We start from the raw sequence: 6,000 nt of genomic DNA on the forward strand, positions 1-6,000 counted from the left end.
AAATAAAACATATTTTATTGTATAGGTTTTGTTAATCTTTTATTTAAAGGTGCCGGTAGAAATGTTCCGATCACCCCAAAAAATGCACATTTATCCCTCCAAAGCGTTTTTCAATTTTCGTATCAATATCTTTAAAACTGAAATAATTAATAAAAATAAATAAAAAATTTAAATTTAAACACTCTGTATCTTGGAAACGAAGCATATTTCGACCTACTTTTTTCGGCAACCACCCCCTAGAATATTTCACACTTATTTACAAACACCTTGTATATTTACAAAATCAAGACACAGGTAATCACAGGGAAACAGTAGCAACTGAATAATATGAAACAAGCAAAATAGATATGAGTTACCTAAGTAATAATGACAGATATCTTACAAAAAAGTTTTATATAGGTGTATATTTATTTATCAAGTTTAAAGAATAATTTAATCCTTCTTTGTTTCATACAGTTCATAGTGTGAAGTCTGAACTTTTTATAAACATTTTTTCTTCCATTATAAATAAAAAAAATATATTGATTACTTAGGAAAAAACAGATACCTAGTACTGTTTTTTTTTCTTCAAATATTTAAGTACATATAAAAATTTAATCCATTTAAGTACCTACATACTGTACTCACCAACTACTGTCATATTAATATTTCAATTCTTGTAAAGTAGTTACCTACTGCCACATAAGTAGGTAAACTTAAGAAGGCCTTCTTTGTTTGAAGAACAATATTTTTCGGAATTAACATCTACTTACTTTCCTAACACTAACAGATCCTAATCTCTCTGACCACTGTATACCGCACTGTATTACCAGTTCTGAATTGTTCAAAAATAACCTTACCTACTGCTGTGAAGAAGTATTTTCTGTTCCATTATAGGTATGATCAGAAAGTACCTACAATATACTATTTTAATAACGCTTTAATATTAGTAAAAACACAGTGAATCTAATCAGAAACAATTAAAGATTAAATTATGTTCCAACAACTGTGAAAGATAAGACGCGGCTACGATGAAAAGATGGATGGATTGAGAGAAAATATTCTTTGGTCTTACAAAGTGATGATGAAGATAATGTAGATACAAATTTTTTTGAACACCCATAATAACAATCAGGTACTTAAACAGTTCACATTTGTTAAATTGACTGAAAGTATTTGTAATACTCGTAATATCTTCGTCTTCAAATTTTCTTTCGAGTTCAGAAAAGTTCAAATACCTAGTTTCTTTTACAAAACAACAAAACTACAACTATAGATGTATAAAGTATAAAATATGTACTAAATATGCGATATCTATATCAAGATATGTTCCACATTAAAATCCAACAATTGACAGCATTTCCAAAAAAAGAACATTATAACATCAGTAGGGATCTAGTTGTCTGTATTTTTATACCTAAAGCAAAGATGTACGTCCTAGAGTAGATGTCATCTAAAAATTGTTTAATTAGAGGGAGTAAAAGCAATAGGACACGAGTGGCCTGTTGTTTAAAAATCAGTTAATTAGTTTAATACAGGTCTGTGTTTTTACACAATGTGTTTATTATTGTATTCATTATTCAGTAGAATGTTGAAGGTCTGCATTAATCTCTTCTATAGTGGCATCAAAAAATATTTGCAGGCAAGACAAGTTTTAAAAAGAGTTAAAAAATATTTGCAGGTAAGACAAGTTTTGAAAAGAGTTAAAGAGTCTAAGCATTTCGTAATTCTTTCAATTGCCTGTATTAATTTTCCAATTTCACACTAAACTAACATATAAGAATCACTCAATATTAAATAAATAGGTACATTGGACATTGATGAGAAAAACCTGCTACTTTAGAATTTCATTCCACAGTAGCACTATTTAAATGTGACATATAGCCATAAAAGTGAATTAATAATGTTAATATTATCTTTACTGCACATTTTAAACGCCCGGGACATTTATGCGATAATTAACTTCAAGACAAACGGCACTTACCTTATTTACTTAATTCCCCATCCATAATCCAGCTTATAACTAACACAGTCACTCAGTAGATGGAATAGGTAATAAATATAATCGTCATAACAAACAGAATAAAACCAACACAGCATAAGCGCGACTCCGCAAACCAAACCGAGTAGTTCTCAGACTTTCCGTCAGGGCATAGAACGCTGTCGTGCACTTTACCGTCGGCACAGTGGCGCATCTAAAGGCCCTCTGCGTCACACTCAGGGATGCTGCGTAAGCTCCTCCCCTAGGCAGAATGAGTTGCCTCGCCCCACCCACTCGTTGCGCGAATGTGTCGAATTCATCCAATCACGCGAGACAAAACTGACTCTCCCCGCTCCCGATTTAGAAATCTAACGTCGGGCGACGCCGCCTACCGTGTAATTCAACATTGTCATTTGTTTGGAAGTGCCTTTCAACTATGCCACTCTCAGGTTTAGTATATGAGAGTTCGTCATGTAGGCTGTTGGCTGAGTTCTCTGGAACCGGGGAATAATAACCAACTAGACAGAATAAATTGATTAATCTAGTTCTCTGAGACTGGGGACCAACTCATAATAATCTTTAATGAAATGTTACACAGCTATTCCTGGATTTAAACACTTGAAATAATTATAACACAATTTTTTTTGGAACGATGTCACCTTCAACTAAGTATAATTAAGGCAAAGAAATGTACCTATTGCAGATTCACTTCTGTAATATGCGGATAAACGATCCTTGGATACATTGCCACGTCATCGGTTTAGAACTCTTGACGTTTCGAGAGACAAATCGCTTTATTCTTCAGAATACACTCCGAAAATGCAATGCATGTCCAACTTAAAATTAATTAGACACTATATATTATTATGTTGTTGTGGACGCCTTTATTTTTTTTTATATGTTGTTGTTATCGATATTATTATGAGATTCAGCGTGTGGGTTCCTTTTTTATTTTATTTTTATATTGATTAAAGTTTTATATATTGATTTGTTACTCTAATTTCTCTAAATGAAAGATATGTGTAAGTTACAAAATATCGATATATTACAAGATTTTACTGGTCATGGGTTTTTTTACAATTTACAAATGTTATACTCCTTATACTTATTAATTAAACAAGAAAATTCCCCCCTAAATTCTACTGTTACAGTACATAATAATTTTTTTATACTGTGAGTAGTTCAGTTGATTGACAATGGAATTGTGCATTAATTACACATACCTAAATGCAGTGAAATTTTTAATGTAGAAATTTATATAGCGCTTTGGTTTTAAATTTGCAAATTTATTTAGCTAATTGCTTACATCTTAGATTTATTGTTGGTTACTTAAACTGCATGTAACCTCGCTGCACTGTAAATTCTCCTTCACGTAGTCGCACTGTTCTGAAGTTCCTCGTTGGATGTTGCTGAATTACTTTTCGAACTTATGTCACTTCTACTATAGTCTGTTTAGAAATGAAAGAAAATAATAAAAGCTTATTATGTATGCAAATCGTAAATAAATGTAGTACTGGTGCTTATATTCAATATTTTTATATTATGTATTATTCGTATAGATGAGGTGTACTTAAAAAAAACTGTGTGACCGGGTTGTACTAAATTGTAGCAGGTAGCTAAAATTTAATCCCCGACAACCCGTCTTTGTCTATGCCGCTTCAATTTCTCGGTCCATTTCTCTTATAAGTAAACAATATAAAAACAGCATTTCAAAACATGAGGCTACTTTAAGCATCATAACCGGGTTAAGAGGGTTTTTAGTAATTCAAATAAAGTTATTCAATATTATTATCAAAATATTTATTTAAATTTAATGAATAGACTTTTATTCCACACAAAAATATATGTATTTTGAAAATTCAAATTATGGTGAGTAAATGTAGTGTTGTATAAATGTACAATAAAGAAAATAAAGAAGTAGGTATATTAAAATTCATCCTCTGAATATTCTGATGAATTATCTTCGTCTCCTAGATTGATAACGATAGGTTCCACAGTAACGTCAATTAAATTATCGAGTTCCTTCAGTTTCCCCTCTTCTTTTTGTACATGATATACATCTTTGCCAGTTATCTGCAGTTACTCGTTCCAAGGAATTTTTTAACACCATTTTCACGTCACTTAATTTAAACGTCGTATTATTTCGCGCTACATCTCCTTTTACCTGCGCCCAGACTAATTCGATTGGGTTAAGTTCACAGTGATAAGGTGGTAACCGTAGTACCGTTATTTGGCGATTTGTTGCCATTTCATCGATAACATTAGTGTTACCCGATAATTACCTGAAACGAAATATTACCACGCCCATGGCCGGTTGATATCTCGGGGTTTTATTACTCTCTTTCATTTCCAAACAGCCTATAATGTGACTTTCAGACTTTTAACAGCTGTATCTATTCACGACATTTCACCACCAAGATGGCTTGCTAAGTATAAACTTTTCACTAACTTGTTGCTTTTAATTGATAGCAATTGTTTTTTCTAGGAGCAAACTAGCGATGTTACTACTACAGGTAAACATGGAAGACTGGCTTCCTCGAGCCCGGAGATTAGTTTTAAGAAACGTGAAAAACAAGTGAACATCAGTATAGCAACAATACCAAACATTTTTGAAAATTTTATTTATGCAAATACTAACTTTTGGACTGAATTATGATGCATGAAATTTACATGTTCAGCTTCCTTGCATTATTTTGCATCTTTTGACAATAATTGCACTTTTCTAGGTTAAGTTAAAAGTTATGCCAAAATTTTACTTATATTTACAAATTTCAACTAAATTTTGATAAATAGATTAATTCTCAGCATGTCTGTCCTTTCACTGTCTTTAGTACAACCTTTTTTAACACCTTTCATACAGTCTTTACTCGTTTTTCAGATGTAAACGAAAGGAAATTTCAAAGTACTCCGTTCCATCAAGTATTATAAAGTCTACACAACAATTTGAACTTTGGTTGGAGTTTAAACACTGTTTATGAAGTTATGAGGGTTTTTTACATTCTGCAGATATGATTTTGCAGTCCTAATACACTTTTACAATAAACAATTTACAAATTCTAATGGAACAACAAATGTCAACATTTATATGATACATAAAAGTTTTCACAGATGCATAGGTTTAATTCCACACATACATTCTGGTTACAGGTATACTATGCTTTGTGTACATACCAGTTTTACTGCATGAATCAGTATTACATGTGAAAAACCTTTATCATCCGTCGATGACTTGTCAAAATTCCACTATATTATTAAATGTGCTCATGCCAGAACTTATAATTGACATTTAATATTGTAACATGGTTCTTTACTGTTCTTTATAACATAATTGTACTACATGAGTGCATTTAAATAGTTTTATGAATATGCAAACTCACTTTTTGTCATAATTTTGACAGTCGAGACGTTTTATTGTGAAAATTTATTAATTTAATTTTAACTTATACCATTGATAAATGTCTTTCATTTAAATTCATTACAGTAATTCACACACTGTTTGTGTCTATTTCAAATATGTATATTCAATCTAAAATTTGTGTTTGTTCGACAATTTTATGTTTTGGTTGTCCAGAAAAGAATCGATATAAAATTTCCAATTTAATAAAACATAACAATATTTATTTTATTTTTGTCAGATTACCTGTCATTGAATTCGTAATTTAATGAAAATATTTTGCCTGTAACTTAGAAATAAATGCACTGACGTATCGACTATAAACATGGTCAATTATTTAACTTTTTTCTTCGCAACATAAAAATATGTACACAGTTAAGATTCACTCTGTATATAGAACTAACGAAGTTTTTATACCTTCTTTTTGCCAATATCTGAGTATTTATCAAATTATGATGAAAAGTGGAGCCGCATCACAGTTTTTCAACAAGCCATTGTATCTAATTGCTTAACATTTCGAGAGTAACTTTAGTAAAAATTAACGAAGTAGGTATAAATAAATAAATCATTATACATAATATATATTACTTGTGATTGGAGTAAATTTTCTTGGATATACTTAATGGCATTTAATTGCCTGTAGTCA

The 6,000-nt window shown here is 30.9% G+C and overlaps 1 protein-coding gene across 1 annotated transcript in view; it reads right to left on the reverse strand.

Moving 5' to 3' along the window:
• The window catches only part of LOC108907319 (LIM/homeobox protein Lhx9-like), a 48,174-nt gene extending 46,143 nt beyond the window's left edge, over positions 1 to 2,031 (reverse strand). The window contains exon 1 of the mRNA XM_018710945.1: positions 1,964 to 2,031. The gene's annotated coding sequence lies outside the window, so the exon portion shown is untranslated. The remainder of the gene's footprint in view (positions 1 to 1,963) is intronic.
• Between the last annotated feature and the right edge of the window lie 3,969 nt (positions 2,032 to 6,000).

This window comes from Anoplophora glabripennis, unplaced genomic scaffold (assembly GCF_000390285.2).
Source record: "Anoplophora glabripennis isolate ALB-LARVAE unplaced genomic scaffold, Agla_2.0 scaffold97, whole genome shotgun sequence".
Taxonomy (NCBI): domain Eukaryota; kingdom Metazoa; phylum Arthropoda; class Insecta; order Coleoptera; family Cerambycidae; genus Anoplophora; species Anoplophora glabripennis.